Below are 22,615 nucleotides of genomic sequence, written 5' to 3'. Positions count from 1 at the left end.
ATAACTTAAAAAGCATTTTTGATTAAAAACAGTAAGTATGACAGTACTCCCTTTGTTTCTGCCTCGGCCCTATTACAAGCAAACACAATGATGATATTTGATGTAAAACTGTCAAGTGAGACACAATCTTATTTATCTTCCAAGTGCATCTTTTTGGCACATGATTTTGCCAGTTTGCAGAAAATCTCTCCCTACACTCTTGGATGGGATATGACTTTATGTGACTACATCCACTCTGCAAAAAGAAGTATTCTCCATAAAATATTTCAGTTGTGCTTCAGAAGGATGACTCCCAGCTCTCAAAATATCATCTGACTGAATACTGGCTTTCATTTTCAAAGCAATTTCAAATTTTCATGACAAATAAAAATCATTACATAGAACTACATATGTGTGTGTGTGCATGTATATGTGTGCATATATATATATATTTTTTTGAGAGCAGTGTGCTACAGTGAGAACCACATAAAGAAATCCAAACCTGTGAGGATAAGGATGCTACACTGTGGTAAGACCACGGAGACCACTAAGCTACTGAATAACTGGCAAGTTGAGGTTAAAGTTGCTTCCAAGGATTAAGACTTTCTAAGCCACCTTGGAAAAAGAATCTACCCATAAGTTGCTCCTCAGACCCTCCTAGCAGGATACCAGGTAGGAAAGAAATTCACCCATAAGGTATGTTTGAAACACTCTAGTGGAGTTCCAAAAAACAATGGTAGGATTTCTAGTTTCAGCCCTGATATAAAGAACTTTGATGATTTCACTCCATTCCCAACAAGTACAACAATAAAAACTGAACAAACTAAAAATCATTAACTTCCTTGGACCCATCAGAGAACTGAAGTCCCAGGATAAGTATCATCTTGAGATCTGAAGAAACAAGTGAACCTGGAGTCATAGTCAAAAAAGATCTCCTTACCCTGAGCAGAAGCCACTGGAGCCATAACTGAGAGGAACAATTAAAAGGTAGTTTTGATGACTTGTTGGAGGCTGAGTGTAGCTTTAGATGAAAGTCAGAAACTTCTCAGGGCTGCAGTCTTCAGAGGATTCTCATACTTTCATGGGATTTTTGTTTAAGAGCCCCATTAGGTTCTCATGATGAAGATGCAGAAAGATTCCATTGAGGCTCTAGAAGAGGAAAGAGATGAGTAATTAATCCTTGTTATACCACTATGCCATGAGCATTGCCTCTAACAAAAGCCTACCATCTGGGAAGACTCTACCACAGTCCTGTCCCAAAGCTTTGATAGAAGGTCATTCCTCCCACTTCAGCCTCCTCCAGACTTCCTGTCTCACATAAGGAGGGAAAAAAACTGTACAGGAAGAATACAGTATGAAGTTCTGAAGCCAGAAACACAGGTCTACTAAAAGATTGAGATAAACTGGAAGGTTATAGAAGCCTCCTCGCCAACACCTAACACCATATTAACAGGACTATAACAATAGTGGGTGATAGCTGAACAAGCTACAAGACAGACTCTTTCTGAGGAAGGGTATTAAGAATGCTTGCTAAGTCACCGGCAACCAAAGATGAAATAATAGATGCTAAAATGTTGAGAAAAAGTGTGGTCCCTGATAGACTAAAGTGAGCATTAGAAATCCAATATGGATTGTTTGGGAGTTAACTTACATTTACTCTATTTTTATTATCATGACACTATAATATCACTGGCCGATGGGGCCTGAAGAAATTCAGATTGCACCAGAAGATGAACGTCAAAGGAAAATACAGTACAACAAAATGAACAGCACAGTCAATACATTGCAAAGGACCATCCTCTATGTTTTAGTAACAGGCTACATCAATAAACACAAATAAAATTTCATGAACTTTAAAGAATTCAAAGGAAAAAATCTGTATTCAACCTACTATCATTGGTTATGCCAGATCTAGAAAATGGAAGGAGAAATCATGTTGGGGGCAGGTGGGAACAGATCTTGCACAGAAGGTCAACCTTGAGATTCTCATGTTCTGGTGCTGCCAGCAGCTAAGAATAGAAGTGCAAGGTCTCACCAAGACACTGACACCCACCACCACCACTTCAGAGACATTGCAGGACAGTGGCCTGCTCTAACAGCTAACAATACCCTGGTGAGATTGATGAAATTTACTGTGGCTTCTATGTGTGTCCTGTGAATCAATGACTTTTAGGAACTTCTTCCCCGACGTTCACCCAACCCTTCCAACAATGGTTAGGTGAGCCTAAAATGGCCTATGTTAAGTCCTTTCTTCTCCAAAATCCTGGAATGGCTATTGTTTTCCTGCCTGAAACAGGACTTTTCAACTAAATGAGGAATACCAATATATATTTTTAAATGATATAAAGTTTTTAAATTACTCCTCTAGGATTTGAGAGAAAATTATTCTGATTTGTAGCTTTTACCACCTTAGAATCAGAGTGCTTAATTTAGTATCTCTAGGGTTGCGTTTCCTCTCTCAACTGAGAGCTCTAGCCGAGAACTTTTCTAGTTCTGTCACTCCACAAGTCCAGAATGTTAAGATTAATTTGGTTAGAGAGATGACAAAGATGAATATTCCACATTGTAAATATTGTTGGCATAGTGAGTTTAACAGAATGGATAATTTGTTTTGACATAAGAAATCACCTTTGCCTTCTAAAATTAACTTTTTTGTAGTAAAAGATAATTATAAAATATAATGGACACATTCTTCCTATATCAAATCTTTGTATTTCTCATGTGTATGATGAATTCTGACAGTTTCATACCTACATTGGTAGCAAATATCTAAGATAACCATTCAAGGTAAGAAATGACAGTGCTAAACACTAAAAAGCTTAACAGTCATTTATATTTGGTCCCATTCCAAATACAAGGTCCTATCTAATTGGTTTTTATGTCAGCTGTAACAAATTATTACAGATTTGGGGGCTTTAAACAATACACATTTATTCTCTTACAGTTTTATACATTGTAAGTCTGAGACAGGTTTTACTGGACTGAAATCAAGTCATCAACAGGGCTGTATCCTTTGGAGTTCTAGAGAACCTGTTTCCTTGCCTTTCATAGCTTCTGGGTTCGGCCGGTAGGATCCTGCTTCAGTGGTCACATTGTCTTCTTCTGTTCTGTTACCAAATCTCCCTCTGCCTCCCTCCGGTAAATTCACTTATGATTACATTTGGAGACCACTGGGATAACCCAGGGATAATCTCCCCACCACAAGATCTGTACAGTCACATTTCTAAAGTCAGTTTTGCCCTGTAAGGTAACATTCACAGTTTCCAATGATTTGGACCTCAATATATTTGGGGGCCATTATTCACTATAATACATCAATCTTAAATTATAATCTCATACTGCTTAGTACTTCTGTTCTTACAGCAAAACTTCCCATTCTTTCTAGAGCAAACAATAAAAAAGTATAACAAACAAAAAGAAAAAAAAAAAAGAAACCATTAAAGTAGAAAGAATGACAAAATTAGAAACTAAAATTATTCAATTAAGCCTAGCAAAGGCAGAAAAGAAGAAAAAAGAATTAAAGAACATAGGAAACAATTAGAAACTATGTAGGAAAAAAAAGATGGATTTTAAACACAGTAATTATATTGCATGTAAATATACTAAATACTCCAATTAAAAGACAGTAACTGTCAAAATTTTAAAAAAGGAATATATAACTACATGCTTCCCAATGATGCACTTTAAATACAAAGACATGGAAAGGTTAAAAGTCAAATTATGAAAAAGATAAAGCATGCAAATATAAACTCATAAAGTTAATGTGGATCCATTAGCATCAGACAAATTAGACTTCAGGACAAGAAGTGTAACCAGAGGTAAAGAAGGTCACTTTATAAAGACAAAACAGCCAGTTGAATATTCTTAAATATGTACTAAATATAAAGCATCAAAATTCATGAAAGCAAAATTAACATCACTAAAGTTAAAAAAGGATAAATCTACAATTATAGTGGAGTATTTAACATCTATTTCTCAGTAACTGATAAGGAAGGTAGAAAAAAATAAAATGACATAGAAGATCTGAATAACACAATATATTTATAGAACACTACACATTATAAGAAATATCAGACCATAAAACAAACTAAATAAATTTCAAAGTCTTAAAATCCTACAGAGTATCTATTATGATCCCAACAAACTTACACTAGAAATCAAGAAGATACCTAGTTATTTCCTCAAATATCTGGAAAACCATCATACTCCTAAATAGCCTATTAATTGAAAAATAAATAATAAGAGAAAATAAAAAATATCTCTAGCTAAATGAGAGCTAAAGTATAATACATAAAAAAAGTTAGGGATGAAACTAAATATGTGAATAGAGGGAAATGTATAGCTTTAAATGCTTATATTATAAAGAAAGAAAGATTTAAAATCTATGAGCTAAGTTTTCAACTTAAACTACAGGAGTAAATTAAAGAAGCTAGAAGATTATATTACAGAAGATATAAGTATAAATTAAACTTGTTTAGAAAAAAAAGTAATAGCATAAAACAATGAAATAGAAAAAAACAAAAAATCAGTGACCGAAGTTCTTTAAAATGATTAAAATGGAATTGTCAGATATATAGCAAAATTAATCAAGGAAGAATTTTCAACTTCAGAAATAAAAATTATTACTAGATATTATTCCATAAATATAAAGTGTATGGTAACAAATATTACGAATAAGGTTATGGCAATTAGAAGAAATTAGAGGGAAATTAGAAGAAATGCACAACTCTTGAAAAGTACAGCTTGCCAAAACTATCTGAGGAAGAAACAGAAACACTAAATATGCCTTTATCTTTTTTTAAAGGAACTTATAATTTAAAAATGTTCCAACAAGAATGCTCAGTTTTACTAGTAAAATCTTACAAATATTTAAACAAACTTACTGATTAAAGAGAAGACTCTCTAAGTCAATTAATTCTTTTGTCAAAACCTGACAAAGAAATTACTTTAAAAATTTTAGATCAATATCCTTCAAGGATTTAGATAAAAATTCTCAAGAAATATTAGTAAATTGAATATAGTGATAGATTAAAAAAAAAACTTAATAGAACATGACTAAAGGAATTAAACCTAGGAAGAAAAGGTTGGTTTAACATTTGAAGATCAACTGATATAAATCACCATATTAAAATATTAAAGGAAAAAAATGCATTATCTACATAAATGAATAAGAAGTACTTGCCACCTGCCAAAATTAAATATGTTTTCTGGATAAAACCTCTCAGCAAATCAGAACTAGAAAATGACTTTCTCATCATTAACAGTGAAATATTAAATGTTTATACCCTAAAAAAAAGTACAATTGTTACTTTAGCTTGTTCCCTGAAGGCCTTGCCTGTGTAAAATGACAAAAAAGATAGAGGGTTTATGAGGATGGAAAAGAAGAAATCCAACTCTGTTTATTTGCAAATGACATGATTGTAAGGCATGAACATTAACATTAATGAAAAAATTAGTAGGAAGTGGATAGAGCTAGAAACGGAATATAAGGTCTATAAAATGGATCTTAGATGTAAAGGCTAAAACTAAAAATCTTATAAAATAAAAGCTAGTAGAATATGTTCATAAGCCTGGCTCAGTAAAACATTTTTATTTACAGGACAAATTGAACTTATCTAAGAGGAAAAAGAAATTAATTGGACACCATTAGCATTAAAAATACCCTGCACATGAAGATAGCCTATTAAGAAAATGAAAAAGAAAACCAATAACTGCAGAGGAAATATTCCGAATACATATCCCTAACAAAGAACTTTTTATAGAAAACATAAAAAGAACTCTTATTAATAAATACTAAAGGGCAAACTTTATAGTTATAAAATGAGTAAACACTCTAGCAAACACTCCAAAAGAGATGTGTGACTGTCCCACAAAGAAACAGAAATGTATTTAAAGCATTTACTTATCAAAAAAATGCAAACTAAAATCATAACGAGACTCTATGTCACACTCACTAGGACAGTGCAAATAAAAAGACAACATCAGAACTAGGATGTGTAGTGACTGTAATTCCAACATACTACTGGTAGGTGTATAAAATGATTCAAGTACTAGAAAATCCTATTTATCAGTTACAAAGTAAAAATAAGCCTACCTGTGACTTTACAATTCCAGCTACCCAAAAGAAGTAAAAATATGTATACAATAACTGTTAATTTTATCTTTATTCATTTAACCAAAAAACTGGGGGAAAATACAAAATGTCTACTAACAACTGAATGAATAAACAGACTGTGATAAATTTATTTTATCAAAAAGTAATCAACAATCAAAGAAACTATTTATTAATTCATAAAACAAATGAACCAATATCAAAAACATATTGTTAAATATAAAAGCCAAAACAAGAGTACATACTGTATATTTTCGTTTGATGATATCCTAGATCAGTTAGTCTAATATATAGAGCTAATAATCAGTAGAGTGCTTGTCTCTGTGTGGTGAGTAGAGTTTGACTGGAGAACATGGACGAATTTTCTGGGATAACTGAAATGTTCAAAATCTTGATTTGGGTATTAGTTACATGAAAAATCTGATTTGGAAAACTTACTGAACTTCATATGATACATATTATTTTATGTAAATTTTATTTCAATTAAAAAGAGTTGGAGAAAAAAAAGAACTGGCAAAAAATGAAATGAATACTTACCATATGACTCAGCAATTCCATTTTTAGGAGCTTCTTGTGTGAATTAGAAACTTATGTTGACACAAAATCTGTACACAAAAGTTTATACCAGCTTTATTTATAACAAGTAAAACCTGGAGACAACCCAAATATCCTTCAACAGATGAATGGATAAACAAACTGGATAACATTCATACTATTGAATGCTACTCAGCAATACAAGAAGAATAAACTATTGATTTATGCAACAAGGTGAATAAATCTTAAGTGCATTTTGTTAAGTGAAAGAAGTCAGCTCCCGAAGGCTACATATTGTATGATTTCATCTATACGACATTCGGGAATAAGCAAAGCAACAGGAGTAGGAAATAGATCAATGACTGTCAGGAAGAGGGGTAGAAGGAGAAGCTATCTACAAAGGGGCAGCATTTGGGGATGATAGAATTGTTTTGTATTGTACTTGTGGTAGATACATGACTATGCTTTTGTCAAAACCCACAGAACTCTACCGACAGTGAATTTTCCTACACGCACATTTAAAATTGACAACAACAGAAGCCGTGGTATCAGGGATCCCACAATGGAATGCAAACTATATAAGAATGAATCCAATCATATTAAAAATAAATGATACAACCAAATTGAAGGAAGTGAGTAAAAAAGCTGATGTCTGTACTTTGGAAAACAGTGTTCTGAATGGACAGTGCAAAGATAAAGACAAAGAGAACTGTATAACAACACTGCACACTAGGTAGTAAATTTCTTTCATGTAGAGCTTTGAGTCAGCAATTCTGAAACTACACGTATATTAGGGTTGCAGAAATAAGTAAATACACTGTAGATAATAAGAGCAAATTTTCTTACTGTTGGAGAAACAAGTTTCAAAAAAAGGAAAGGGGACTGACAGAATGAACCCTATGGTGCTGCAGTGTAGCCAAATATCAGCTCGAACTCAAGTTTTATGTGTGTGTGTGTGTGTGTGTGTGTGTGTGTGTGTGTATCACATATTATTCTTGCGTATGTGATATATATTGTATATTATATATTTTATATATGCACACACATGCAGATTGGTACAGAAATAAATGTGGAAATCTATGTATACATAGGTTAGTACATGTACATATGCTTCCTAGCTCTGTTTACTGATTAGGCCCAGAAGTGATGATGCTCCAATAATAAAGAGTATATCTGGCACCAAAATCACAATTTCTGGACACTCTCCAATACCATGAACAAAGGATCCTTGGGAAAATAGTTGACATTTCTTCCAAGACTGGGGAAGATGAGTGTGGAGCAACTTGTGTGAGATGATAAAGAAGTGTTAACAACAACTAGATGGCAGCACGTCAAAAGGAGCACACAAGAAACAGATGGAAAGTGCCCCCCGGTGTGAAGCTCAAACAATTTGAAAAGCAAAGTAAATGATGATAGTATTGGTTTCAGAGTAAAGAATAAAATAAACATCCATGAGTTCATATACTGATATAAATAACTGATTGAAAAAGTAAATACATGGGTGAGAAGGACAACTCTCCAATTTAGAAGTGTGGAATGAATGAGGAAATAGACAATCACTATTAGAGCAAGACAGTCATTTGCAAGATGCACTGATGAATGGTGAAATAAGTGGCTGTAAGGTTGAGGCAAAGCAGACTACTGACATAGTGTCAATGTTAACTCTCCATAATATTTATTAATTACAAATAAGGGGGGGACTTACAGTATAGAAACCTGGCAGATACCACCTCATTCAGGTGATCAAGATGAACATCACAAGAAGAAAGCTACAATAATACAGTGTTCCCTTGGATATGATGTAAAGGACAATTCACCCCTGCGGTATTCTTCCCCCAAATTCACCACCTCAGTTGAGTAAGAAAATTGTAAGACAACCAAAGCTGCAGGACGTTCTACAAAATTCTACAGAACTCCTGACTAGCAATCTTTAATTTCCAAGTCATGAAAGACAAGAAAAACTGAGAAACCATCACAGATTGGAAGTGTCTAAAGAATAGAGAAAACTGAACATAATTATGTAGGCCCTGAATTGAATCATGGAATAAGAAAAAATTTGTATTAGTGGAAAAACTGATGAAATCCACATAAAGTCTACAGTTTAGTTAATAATATACCAATGCCAATCTCTTAGTTCTGGCAAATGTGCCCTGGTTACACAAGATGTTAATACTAGGACAAACTGAATTAAAAGTATACAAGAATTCTCTATATTATCTTCGGTGCTCTTGTGAATCTAAAATTATTTCAAAATTAAAGTTAAAATATTAAATTAGAATTTTTGAGTCTTTGTGTACATTTCAGAAAAGTGAAAAGGCTATGGGGATTATCTACTCTTCCAAAATTTTCTTACGTTATCTTGCAAGGTAGGCTGTGGCTGGCACATATGTGAGAGATCCCATTTTAATAAAAAATTCAATTAGAATTAAAAAATGGATATTAAAAGACTGGCCCTCTGCTACTAACCTACATTCTCACTTCCCAGTCATTGTTCGATCTCTTTAAATGCTTTCACAGCTTTATTGAGTATAATTGGTACGTAATAAATTGCATGTAATTAACATACACTGTTTGTTAAATACTGATACTTGTACAAACATAAGGAATCATCACCGTAATCAAGAAAGTGAACATATGCATCATCTCCAAACATTTCTTCACATCTCTTAGTAATGTTTTTGCTCGTAGATTCCACTCTGCTTATAACATTCAAATCCTGGTTTTGACTGACTAGATCCTAGACCTTAAGGTCTCACCTTGAGTTCCCTCATTCAAAAAGCTTTCCTTAATTAGTCTCACTCCACAATCGGATTTCTGTATATCCTAATTTCACTTAACTTACTACATTACATCATAACTATGTGTCTGTGGCAATTGTTCCCAGATTAGAAGGTGATATTGATGGTGGAAGAAATTTTGTTTCACCACTGGATCCATAGACCTTAATACAGATTAGCTGCTAAACAGACATTCACCAAATTATATAATTCCATGTTTTTGTACCCTTTGCAGAAGCCCACCCTATGCTTCTAACTGTTAAAATATTTCATTTCAGACAATATTATTGGACAAATGAAATCACCATGCTTGTTACGACTCAAGAGGTCTATGAAATAACATGATTGTCTTTTTAAATTAAAAGCCACTGATGTGTGTATTTAATTATTTTGGTTAATCAAAACATTCTTGAAACGTTCCTAAAAATGTGACTGTTATGAGTTCAGTGCCTCTACTATTCCAAAACTCTCTTAATTTGATGCAATAATGACTTCCAAATACAGTTTGTGTGTTTATTTTCTTTGTTGCATATGGTTGCTTTATAGTATAATTATATGTTCTCCATCAATGTTTAAGAACTTTACATATAAATTTATATGAGATTATATATTATATTTTGGTACATCTCATGATCAGAACTATAGTAAATCAACAATTACAGCAATGAAAGTTATTTGGTATAAGTATATCCAAGGCACTCTGTTATGCAGTATCTCAACTAATTTTTTTCAAAAACCTATTAATTAGGCTTTATTACTCCCTTTTACTGATAAGCTGAAACTTAGAAAAGAAAATCATGAGGAATCGAAATGGTTACCTTGTGAAAATATCTTTTAAACTATGGACTAACTTAAGTCATTTTAACTCCTACTCACCTCACCAAGTTAGCATCTCTACTCAGTGCAACATCTACCAGGCACAGGGGCCAGACTATTTGAGTTACATCATATAATAAAGCAGTTCGAAAACAGTAACTTAACACATTTGCAGCCGTTTACAATTTTCAATATACTCTGACAAGCATTACCACTTCAAAACCCTGAAGTAGTTAAGGCAGACTTATGTCTCTGCTGTGCAGTTAAGGAAACAGCAGTTCAGTGACTTGAAATGACTAGCCAAGGTCACAAGTCAACCTACTCCTGAACCTGGAACAGTGGGAATTCTCCCTCTGGTATTCCTGCTTCCTCTGTTTCCTTCCTGTTTCCTTCTTGTTTCCTCCTCAATGTTTACTCTGGCCTCATGGCATTTACACTCACGTTTCCACGGCCCTAAATTCTTTCATTCCGTATATTTTAATGGCACATTTCCTTTCCTCATTATAATCTGGTCTTCAAGACCCCCCTTCCAAAATATTTACTCATTTTTTCAACCCCCAAAATCTTACTATTTATAGAAGTTTTTGTCATAGAAGTTTTTGCCTATAAATCATAATTCACAATAGAATAGGATTGAACCCTGGAGCCTGAAACAATACCTGGTAAAATCTATCTTTATATAAAAGAATCAGTAATTACAGTAATGAATCATTTTTCTTCAAATTTATTGACCATTATATGTAGGTTTAGTTTTAACTGAAGAAACAATTTAAGAATATGTTGAATGATTTCTGCATTTTACATTATTGTGGTACACTTTGATTATATATACACCAAGACTTTGTGATTATATATTAAAATAAACTAGTCGCTCATTCAGTAATTAATTAATGATTTCAGTGTGATAGTAAAGTACTGGCTGTTACTGTCATTAAGAAATGTTAATACATTTAATTCTGGTTTTTAACCCAAAAAATATATAGTGCTTATTTTTACTTTTTATAAATTAAACAGTTAATAATATCTATTAAAATTTGAATTCCCTAAAATCACTTAAGTATGTAATTTTTAAAATGTGTTGCAATGTCAATATGTCAACCTTGAAAAGTTAAACCATAATACTAATATCAACATTAGCATAATCTAGTTATTTCATTAATTTTGTCTATTCATCAGTTGATGGACTTTGAGCTATACATGGTTTATAGCAGTGACTGACAGTCAAATATTAGCTATTTCTCTTCAGAATTATGTGCCTTAATAATTCTTTACGAATTTTGATGAGACTTCTTTAGATATTTTATGTTGTATCATTTTTAGATTGAAAACTTCATTAGAATGTCCTCTGGCATTTCGGCTAGAAGTAAATTACATACAGACTCCTAAAAAATAACTACACTGCTCTGCAAATCAACTGATCGTGACAAATTAATACCACCATTAAATCTTATAATGCAACACAAATTTGGGTTAGGCTGAAAAAATATTCAAGTTTCATTTGATACTCTTTTTAAAATATTTAAGAGTTTCATTTGAAATATTAATTGTATAGTTTTTATAGTTTCAAAAGGCAAATCCAAGAGAGCTAAGTAGTCTGTTGCACAATTTCTAATTACAAGGAAAGGATTATTTTAATCATCATGAATTTTAGTCCTTCGAAAGAAGTACAGTTTATAATACTTCTGATAACATAATAGACATACAAAGTATTTTTATAATTATCATGTTATTTATATTTTTATTTGCATACCTATATTGCTAAATGGCAAAGTTTTAATATGGAAACTAATTCACAATTTACAAGTCTCATATTAAAAAATGATTGCTTTGGAAAAGAACAGAGGTAATAAAATTTAGTAAGATGGAAATTCAAATAAAATAAATGCTAATTTTATTTCATTTTTTACTTTCTTTGATTTAGCACTTAAACAGTGTGGGCTTCTGTTTCACTCTCTGCATGTAGAAGGTGACTCTATGTTCAGGTCTGCCCACGGTAGTTACAGCTTATGATTGTTGCCGTGGTCTGATCGTTCCTCATACTCCCACTCACTTTCAAAACTGTCTTAGTAACGACAACAAATTCTACGATCATACTGTACTTTGGGAAAACTATGGTGTTGCAGGAAATGTTAATTGATATAAATGATCTCAATTTTCTTAATAATGATAAAAATTAGGTCATTTGCTTACTTAGAGATATATTCTATCTGTTATTTACTAAATTAAATATTGTGGAACACAGATACACAATCATAATTAATGTGAGTATTGTAAATACTGCAATGTGAATATAGTCAAGATTGTATTCATGTAGATTTAAGTTATATAAACATTTAATAAATTTTAATTTGTATGTTTTTCTTTTTCTATTTTTATTTGTGGTAAAATATACATAGCATAATTTATCATCTTAGCCAGTTTTAGGTGTACAGTTCAGTAATGTTAAGTATATTTACATTATTGTGCTTAATTTACATTTAAAGAATGTACAAGTAATGAATCAATGCACCCTAAAAATCATAACCAAACAGAACTTACACAGAATTACAAAATAGGTAAAGGGTGGTCCTTGGGTACTACAGACAAACAAGACCTTCTGAGACACAGAAATCCAACAAGCCTGGCACTGTGCCTGGAACCTGATCAAGTAATAATTATCTATGTATCTGTACTTGGATCAGAATGGTTAAGTAGTTTGGTTGTAGTCACACAGTGGATAAAATTAAAATTGACCTAGTGTGTTCTGATTCTAAAGACCTGATATTTTTATTACCTTTGTTAGCTTTTAGTCAGGAAACATGCATCAATAAAGGAATATAATTTTTGAGAAACACATATCAAATTTTTCTGTGAGAGACCTGGGCCACAAAAGACAGTTACATCCATAACTAAGTCTCTGTAAACAAATGTTTTCAGAATTGACTGCCTTTTTCGTTTCATATAATAACTAAAGGTGCTATTTTTAAAGCACATAATATATAGAGTCCAACTCTTTGAATTCATGTTCTCTATTTGAAGGCAACTAGCTATGTGGACTTAAGGTAAGCAAGCCCCTGAATTCTTACAGCCTCAGTTCCCCCGCCTGAGTAGTCACTCTTCACTTGGAAATGGAGGTATGAAGACAACAATAATACTTATCAAAAACTTATGAGACTCAAACCCCTTTTCATGATAAAGTTCTTTGTAGTTTATTAACAGATCTTTGGAATCACACTAGCTAGGTTCAAAATTCAGTTCAAATACTTTTAAGTTCATTAATTCTAGCATAATGCTCAACTTAGTGCTTTAGAGTCCTCGCTTGTAAAAATGGAAATAATTATAACACTTATGCTGTAAGGTTATTGTGAGGATTAGATGAATTACGTATAAGGTATTTAGAACAATGTCTGCATATAATTAGTGCTCAAAGTGCATGAGCCTTTATTGTGATAACTTTCTTTCATTTTTCTAGTTACAATAATGTCAGCCTCAATTAAAAATTCAGTGTTCACTCATCCTTCTCCCTAGTTCATTAAGCATCTTTATGACCATTACTTTGAACTTTTTATCAGGTAAATCACTTATCTCCATTTTATTACAGTTTTTTTCCTGAGGCTTTACTTTATCTTGTTCTTTCAATTGGAACGTATTTCTCTCTCTCCTTTTTTTATTTTTAATTTTACTTGCCTTTTTATGTTAGTTTCTGCATAGCAGATAAGCCTTATGTATGTGAACCTTTGAGGATCAGCCCTGCACCAGCCCTTGGTTGGCTCTCACACTTGTCCAAGCAGCTGACTATATTTTTATCTCCTAGTAGTTGAGCTGCTAGTGTCCCAAAAGTGAGATTCTCAGCACCTAGATTCAGCGAACTGGAAGCCAGACCCTCAGGAAACAGCTCTTAAAAGTATGCAAAAGAAAATCTCCAACTCCCAGTTTATCCCTTTCTACCTCCTTGCCCTTCTAGTAACCACAAGTTCGTTTTCTATGTCTGTGAGTCTGTTTCTATTTTGAAAATAAGTTCTTTTGTGTCTTTTTTTTAAGATTCTGCATATAAATGATATTATAAGGTATTTTTCTTTCTTTTTCTGAGTTACCTCACTCAGAATGATGACCTGGGAGTTCGAGATTTGCAGATAATAACTATTGTACATAAAACAGATAAACAGTAAGTTTATCCTGTATAGCACAGGGAACTATATTCAATATCTTGTAGTAATCTATAATGAAAAAGAATATGAAAAGGAATATATGTTTGTATATGTACAACTGAAACACTGTGCTGTACACCAGAAACTGACAGAACATTGTAAACTGACTATACTTCAATGAAAAAAAAATATGCAAAAGTATTCAGTCCTGAGGGGCCACAAAAGTAAGCCCACTGGCCACCAGAGCCAATCAGGAGGTGTCCCCTGAAAGGCAATCACAGAAATTGGGCCTTCAGATGAAGTGTATGAGCCCCTTTCTGGGAGATACCAGTAAGCTGAAGCAAGGCGGAAGGAGAGCACCAAGACGGTGTCCATAGCCTATGACCTGTAAAAGCAGCTCCACAAGCCACTAAATGTGCGCCAAACCTAAAGCCTGCCCCTCAGATCACAGCTCCAGGACAAGCAAAGAGGCCTCCTTTACAGAAGACTGGGAGGTGTGCCTCAGTCTGCTGTCTGCATGGAGCCCTAAGGGTGGTAGCCTGCCAAGAATTATCTCTCCAGTTGACATAGTCCCATGGGATCCAGGGATGCAAGACCCTCTGGCCACCAGGCTGGTCAAGGGGTGTCCTTTGGGTGTCAGCCCTCCAAAACGAGCACCGGACCATTTAAAGCTCCCCTCCAGCAGACACTGGCTCTCTAGAGTGTGGCAAATATGAGTAAGTATGACAGCACCTGCTAAGGTCTCTGGCAAGGATTACAGTCAGCCCCTAGATGCATGGTTAATTACAAGTCTGCCTTTCAGGCCACAGGCATGATGATTAGCTAATAGGTCTCCTTCACAGTAAGACCAAGCCCCTGTGTCTGTTGCATGTTTCTGTGCCCTGGGAGTGGTAGCTGCTTAAGAACTCTTTCTCCATTGATTATAATCCTATGGGACCCACCAGCACGGACAACCATAAGCAAAAGGATGAAACTGGGCCACTGCCTTACACTACAGACAAAAATTATCTCAAAATGGATTAAAGACTTAAACATAAGACCTGAAAGCATAAAACTCCTAGAAGAATATATAGCCAGTTAGCTCCTTGACATAGGTCTCAGTGATGAGTTTTTGAATCTGATACCAAAAACAAAAGCAAGAAAAGCAAAAATAAACAAGTGGGACTACATCAAACTAAAAAACTTCTGCACAGCAAAGGAAATCATCAACAAAACAAAAAAGTATCCTGATGAATGGTAGAAAATATTTTCAAATTATATATCTGATAAGAAGCTAATATCCAAAGCATATAAAGAACTCATAAACTCAATAGCAAAAAAAGAAACAATCCAATTAAAAAATGGGCAGAAGATCTGAATAGACTTTTTTTTCCAAAAAGTCATAATAATGGTCAGTAGGCACATGAAAAGATGCTCTACATCATTAATCATCAGGGAAATAAAAATCAAAACCACAATGAGGTATTACCTCATGCCTTTTAGAACGGCTGTTATCAAAAAGACTGGAAATAACAAGTGTTGATGAGGATGTAGGAGAGAAAGGAACCCTTGTGCACTGCTGGTGAGACTGGGAATTGTGCAGCCACCAAGGAAAACAGTATGGAGGTTCCTCAAAAATAACTAAAACCAGAACTACCATATGATCCAGCAATTCCACTTCTGGGTATTTATCCAAAGAAAACAAAAACACTAACTTGAAAAGCTATCTGCATTCTCATGTTCCTGGCAGCATTATTTACAGCAGTCAAGATATGAAAACAACCTGTGTCCATATATAATGTACTATATGTAATGAATAACTTTAAAGAAATAAAATGCTTTCTTAAAGAACAAAAATATCTAACTGGAGTTTGTATCTATAATACAGAAATTTAGAGGAACAAAATTTTTACTGTTTTTTAAGATTTTATTTTACAAGGACTGTCACCTACACATACATATTTTTTCACTAATGAGATCGCAAGGTAAGCATTAAAATCCTCAAAGGGAAATCAGGATTAAAAGATGTTCTAAGGTCATTATAAAAGGCAATTCATATCCTAGCACCAATGATCTTAAGCCCACCAAGGGATTCATCTTCTACACCAGGGTCAACAAAGCTCAAAGACTGTTTAATTCTATCCTAATGGTAAGGGGAAAATTGAAAAGTGGAAGTACTTTCTTGAAAATCTGATTCTATTTGTCCATGGGTGTGTGTGTGTGTGCATCTTTCATGTGCAGTCAAATACTAGTATTCTGTGCAGACAGAGCAGATATTTGATGGGGTTTCACACACACACACACACACACACACACACACACACACACACACACACACACACAGATGATTTGAAGTAATTGAAAAGCTGTTAAAATGCTTTTTCTGAAAAAGCTTTTTCTAGAAACTACTTGTTTTGGGCTGCAAGTCCAGTTTCTGCATCAGAGAATATACAAGAAACATATAATAAGGCAAGATAGTGTACTGAGAATTATAGGAAATGACTAAGTCAGTACCATAAAAAGAATACAATTTCTTTGGATGAGAGTTAGGAGAAATAACTATGAACTGGGTTATCTCCAGCACTAAAAAGAAAAATTCCAGCATATGGTTGGTACTCAATAAATACTTTTAAAGAATAAAAAGACAAAGATTTTAAGAGTATCTAGGTTAAAAAATGTGCTGGAAAAAATTTTTAATTGAAATGGAAAACAAAAGGTAGTAAAATTCAATAGACTCAGTTCCCATATAAAATGTATAGGAACCATTTCCTGGAACACTTTATTTTTGCTCCTTTCTCCCTTCATAGATTAGGCAATATATATCTACATTGTATTGAGATTATCAAGTGCTTTTCAAAATGCTTCATTAGTCAGTGAGATGTATTAGTCATTTCAATTTTATTTATAAACTTAAAATTCTATGCTATCTAAGCAGGCTACCTTAACTTTGTGAATTATGTGCTATTATTTCACTTATAATAATGCATAAGACTTTTTCAATGATTTAGTAAAGACAGTATTTTCCAAGGGAAAAAGGGACAATAGAGAGGATTGGTTATAACCTGCCATCATCATCACCATCACTCACAAATGCATATGTTGTGAGCTTATTTGCACATGATGCTTTGCCAGGTGCTTCTTCAAACACCTTATTTAGTGAATAAATCAGCAGATGGATGATAGCAGTCTTCCCGAAAACAATCCAACTTAAAAACAATATTGAAATATATGGTTATGCAAGAAAACACTTGCCTTAAAAATTCAGGATATTATGGGAATTCAATGTAGACATTCAAGATTAAGTACAATATAAAAGCATGCACTATACTTTGAGAGCGATACTTATCAGAGAGCTCCTACTCTCCTAAAGTCCTTTTGCATTTACTAGAAACAAATTAGAGCTGAAAAGTAACTTTTTTCCCCCCAAAATATTCCATTCATTGAACTTTTATTTATACAGAGCTTTGAATCTGGTAAGAGTTCAATGCAAATCGTTCAAGTAGCATGTCCTTTTGCAAAGCTCTAGGATTTAGTTTCAATTTTTCCTCAAACAAGCCTCTTCCTTTGCTATCTCAGTTTTCCTTTTCAGTATGTCAAATAGAAAATCGCAAAATAGAAAGAAAATAGCCTGGATTTTTCATGGCACTAAATACCAGCCCCGATTCTATTTTCCCTAGACTTAAGGGGAAGAAAAGTATCTGAGAGGACAGAACTTTCCCCCTTCTTACCATACAATACTTTTGTCTCATCAGCCATAAGTCAGGCCCAGACCTGTTTAAAATGTGTGTCCTTATTTTCTTACCTAGGTTCCGTTCTTATTCATACTTCAGAGCTTCATTATTTTTTCTGAGAATTGCACAAAACTAAAGAATTGAAAATCAAGCCCTATCAACTCTGTTTATTATTGGTACAAATTTTTACTCTATAAATACCAATTTCTAAAAATTATGACACACATTTTCTAAACAGGTGTCAAACTGATAGAGTGTGCCACCAAAGTATTCGAATGCAATAATCTTCTACAGCAAGGAGGCCACTTTCATTCCTTTGTGATTTTCCAACTGTTCACTGACTACAAACGTTGGAAAGCTGACATTCCTGTATCCCCCGTTTCCAGGGTCACCAGCACACACATAAGGCAAATACAGTGGCTCTCACTCCACCCTTATTTATATAAGAAGTTTTTTTAAATGTTGTCTCTGGTTATCAGTATAGTGAGCACGGCATTGTCCTTAACCAGTAAAATTGGTTTCTCCTCTTTCTTCCCTACCAGGAAATCACTCCCACCATCTGAGAATTTTGTACAGAGAGATTGAGCAGGAAGAGGAACGATTTTCTCTCTCTCCGGTGAAAAAAAGAACAGCGTGAGTGAGAAGAAGACCTTCCTCCCTGTTTGTTTTGAACGTTCATTCAGCAAAGAGAAACGTAACGGTTGGAGTTGCTGCACCATGTTGTGACCATTTGGGATGTGAAGTCATCTAAAATTTGAAATATACATATAAAGCATACAGAGAAAAACAACCCAATACATAAGTTCATAAGCTAATGAGTTTTCAATTAAAATATGAAGTAATTAAGGCAAATGCTAAATTTTATCTTTTCCCCCTAGAATTAGTGATACATGCACTCTGTAAAAATTATTTCCATAAATCCAAGTAAGAGAATTATTTCAACCAAAGTATAACCTGGGTGCTAAGAGTCCATTTCCTTGTGTATTACACAGATACACACAGAAAACCATGATTCCCACAACTTAAGTAATAAGTCACCTACTTTATAAATTTCATGGATGTGGTTTTCTTTTTGTGCTGTGGTGTAGACATCTCTATATAACTTAGAATAAAACTTTTTCTCCAAGAGCCTGTGCTAGAATTAATTACTTTTGACAGCAACCTTATAGCATCTTATGATCAGAAATGAATTAAGGGTTGGCTAAAACTGTGACATTAATTTCATCAATTTTGTATCACTCAATGTTAATTCCATATCACTTTCTGAAATACTCCCTTGCTTTCTATGTATGTCTGACTACATCCTAATAAAACTTAGATAACTTCAGGAATAGAAAACTTCCTTATTCTCTGCTCCCACCACCGTATCTTCTAAAAGTGCAGAATCTAAAACAAATCTAAACTATTGAAACATTTTGCTATGCAATTTAAATTAATTATTTAACCAAAATGAATAGATTGTATATCTGCCAAAATCTTTAAATTGCAATAACATAATCATACAATTATTTATATTTATAAAGTTTTCTCCAAATGTTCCTCATTACTGAAGAACACTGAAAAGAGGAAATCCATTACCAAGTTTACTGTTATTACTATTTTAGGAAATAGTTACAATGCAAACACTCAATATGTTCCTTTCCTTTCCTCATCTTTCTTATGACCATTTTCAAATTACAAGAAAGTTGCCATAGTGACCAGGGTTAACTTGTTTAAATATACTAAGCTCTATCACATGCATTTTAAAAGGCAAACTCATTTCACTGTGTTGAGAGATCAGTCTGATCTCTGATCTCCCTAAGACATTTGGACAGATGATTATAGCTGTTCAGTCAATGCATGAGCCACATCACTGCCAAGACTTCCCCCCTCCAGTCATGGATTAGTGACCTCTGGGCAGCTGCCTATGCAAGAACGAAAAGATGCATGTGTCTCTGGCTGAAATCCTCTGTAGTCATTCTAATTGACTGCAGTGATATCTACTGGTGACAGTGGGAAGAGCTGACAGCTGCAGGCCCTCTTGTTGCAGCCAAAAAGCCACTCTTGTGGAGATCTTAGAGGAGTATATTAAGTACTTTCACTAGCTCAGCTGGTGAAGTTACTTTAGCTCACTTGGCATGAGCACTGGCCTGAGAATAGTAAATCAGCTCTTAAAAGTATCTTCTTGTCATCTGAATTGTAAATGTTCAGTGAGCTAATACTAATCCTCTTTTATAAATAGAACTGACCCTTTAGTGCTTTAGTGTCATCGAGAAACATTTTCTCTCATTTTGCTAACTTTTCTTTTCCTTTGCTTAACCCCACCTGCCTGTCTACACACAGTAAGCAGAAAATCTTAGAACAGCTCAAGATTAGATATCATATAAGAGGACCACAGGTGAACAATCGAATACTTTAGTGTGCTGGTCTTCCACAGTAAAATGCAGGCAAGAGCTAAACTTTACATTGTTTGTCGAGAAGAGTAGGGAAAAAAATATCCACTGACAGAAAACTTAGAGCAAATGAAACATATTGGTAGGTAACTCACAAAGTGCTACCATTTTTAAGTGACATATACTGTCAAACTTTCCCCCCACATTATCTGAAGCTGTTCATGAAGCTCTAGTTTAGACGCATTAAGGATATAACAGAAGTTCATTATTTTTAATATACTGTAATTCATCACTGGGAATAAACTGTTCCGCCCAATTAGAATGATTCAGCCCTGCTTCAGGCTTAATCGAATCTACGTTTACACATCTCCATTATGTAACAATACATAACATACTCCTCCATACACAATCACAAACATTGACAAAATATATGAAGACTCTGAAGTCCTGCTTTTAATAGGCAATTACTAGAGGCACAAAACTTCAAGTTTTCCAGCAAAGAAAGGATGTAATTAACAGAGAAGCTAACTGAATTTTTTCTTGCTTGAAATATTTGACAGAATGGGCTGTGTTTTATTGCCTGTTACAGACCCAGTGCCTTGAACACAGAACAGCAGAAACAGTAGATGCTTAATAATTCACTGCCAAATTTAAAAAAATGAATAAATGACATTTATAAGTAACAACATATTCTGACCATTTCTGAACTTAACTGGAGACTAAAATTGACAAAATCTAATCTGGATGGTACAGTGAAATCTACAAAAAATGAAATAATTTATCTATCCTTCCCAAGATGACTTTATAAATAAATTTAATTGCTTGTTTTATCTAATTAGAAAATCTCTAAATATCCCAAAGATTATTAAGTTTCTCTCATTCATCATATTTTAATATTATCAAAGTGTTATAAATTACATGGTTTAAGTATTTTACTAACATAGTTCTGTTTAGGATAAGTAATATTTTCTCATTAAAACCTTCTTTGTTATTTTTCCCAAAAACTGTGAATCCCATTTTTCAGATATAGATCTTGTTATCTGGCTTAATTTCAAATTAATATGCTTATAATACTTTTTCTCTATAGGAAAATCAGCGTAAGTCACTTCTGCACTGAAACAGGTTTACAAAAGGATAAATCAAATCCCTTACAGCATGTAATTATATACAGTATCACCATGAGGAGTAAGTTGGACTTTGAGCTGGGTTTTGATTTTGTCTTCCCAAAACCAGTACCACAAAGGTTTCCAGTATGGCTCATTTTTAAACATGGTCATTTAAAATATTCTCAATACTGCTTCCTTGACAATGTTTATTTACTTTGCCAAGCTCAGGTGCCCTCAGGAACACCTTCCCTTGCAGATGCTAAAGATCACAAACAGTTTGAATAGGATAAAAATAAGAAATAGTGGCTGCAAGACAGAGAAGGCAGCTTGGTCTTCTCCCGGTAGCACAAATTGCCTCACATACCAAGATGCCATCTACGTGTCTTAGGCCACTCACGATGAAAACGCAAACAAGAAATGTCTATGGATCATACTGAGACATGTTTAAAAATTATTTGGTGGGGGCTCCAGACCTGCTGAATTGCTTAATTGCTCAAATTTAACTCTCCAGAATTATTTCTTATTATATTGGCTTATAATGACAGCAAAATAGAAATTAAAATGCAGAAAAGCATCCAGGCCGTAAACTGAATAAAACTCAAAGGAATAATATGTACAGACCACTCGTGTGCTTTTTAGAATCCTGGCTGCAGCCTAGGTCTTATCTCTCCTACTATGTGTGCTTAGTGTCATATTAATAATAGAATTTCACAACTGAAAGTTTATATGAAAAGTTTGTTAACTCTACAGTTCTTGCCAATTTATAATTCATTTTCTGGTATCATAATTATCTGTAGTTAATCAAAACACATGCATTATTTTTCTAAAAGGTGGCATGGTGTATTGACTATAATTTACGTTTTGTTATCAGAGGGTCCGAGCTTGAACCTAGGGTTCTCTTAGTTACTCTGTGCAATTACTAAATCCTCTGAATCTGTTACCCACCTACAGATATAGATAATCTCTTTAATTGAGCATTGGTATAATATCTTTAATTGAACATCTGTATAACTCCTTCAGTTGAACATTTCTATATATTTATGTTAATAATAAATGCATTAAATTAATAACAATAATAATAA

The 22,615-nt window shown here is 33.7% G+C and overlaps 1 long non-coding RNA gene across 3 annotated transcripts in view; it reads right to left on the bottom strand.

The window, feature by feature from the left end:
- LOC116285909 (uncharacterized) overlaps positions 1-22,615 on the bottom strand; it is a 231,792-nt gene that overhangs the window by 133,321 nt on the left and 75,856 nt on the right. For all 3 annotated transcript variants that reach the window (XR_012078248.1, XR_012078249.1, XR_012078250.1), the window contains exon 5: positions 920-1,128. This is a non-coding gene — a long non-coding RNA (uncharacterized lncRNA). The remainder of the gene's footprint in view (positions 1-919; positions 1,129-22,615) is intronic.

The sequence above is a fragment of the Vicugna pacos genome, chromosome 2 (assembly GCF_048564905.1).
Source record: "Vicugna pacos chromosome 2, VicPac4, whole genome shotgun sequence".
Lineage (NCBI taxonomy): Eukaryota > Metazoa > Chordata > Mammalia > Artiodactyla > Camelidae > Vicugna > Vicugna pacos.
The sequence above is the reverse complement of the archived record's forward strand: the minus strand, read 5'-3'. Positions and strand labels throughout refer to the sequence as shown.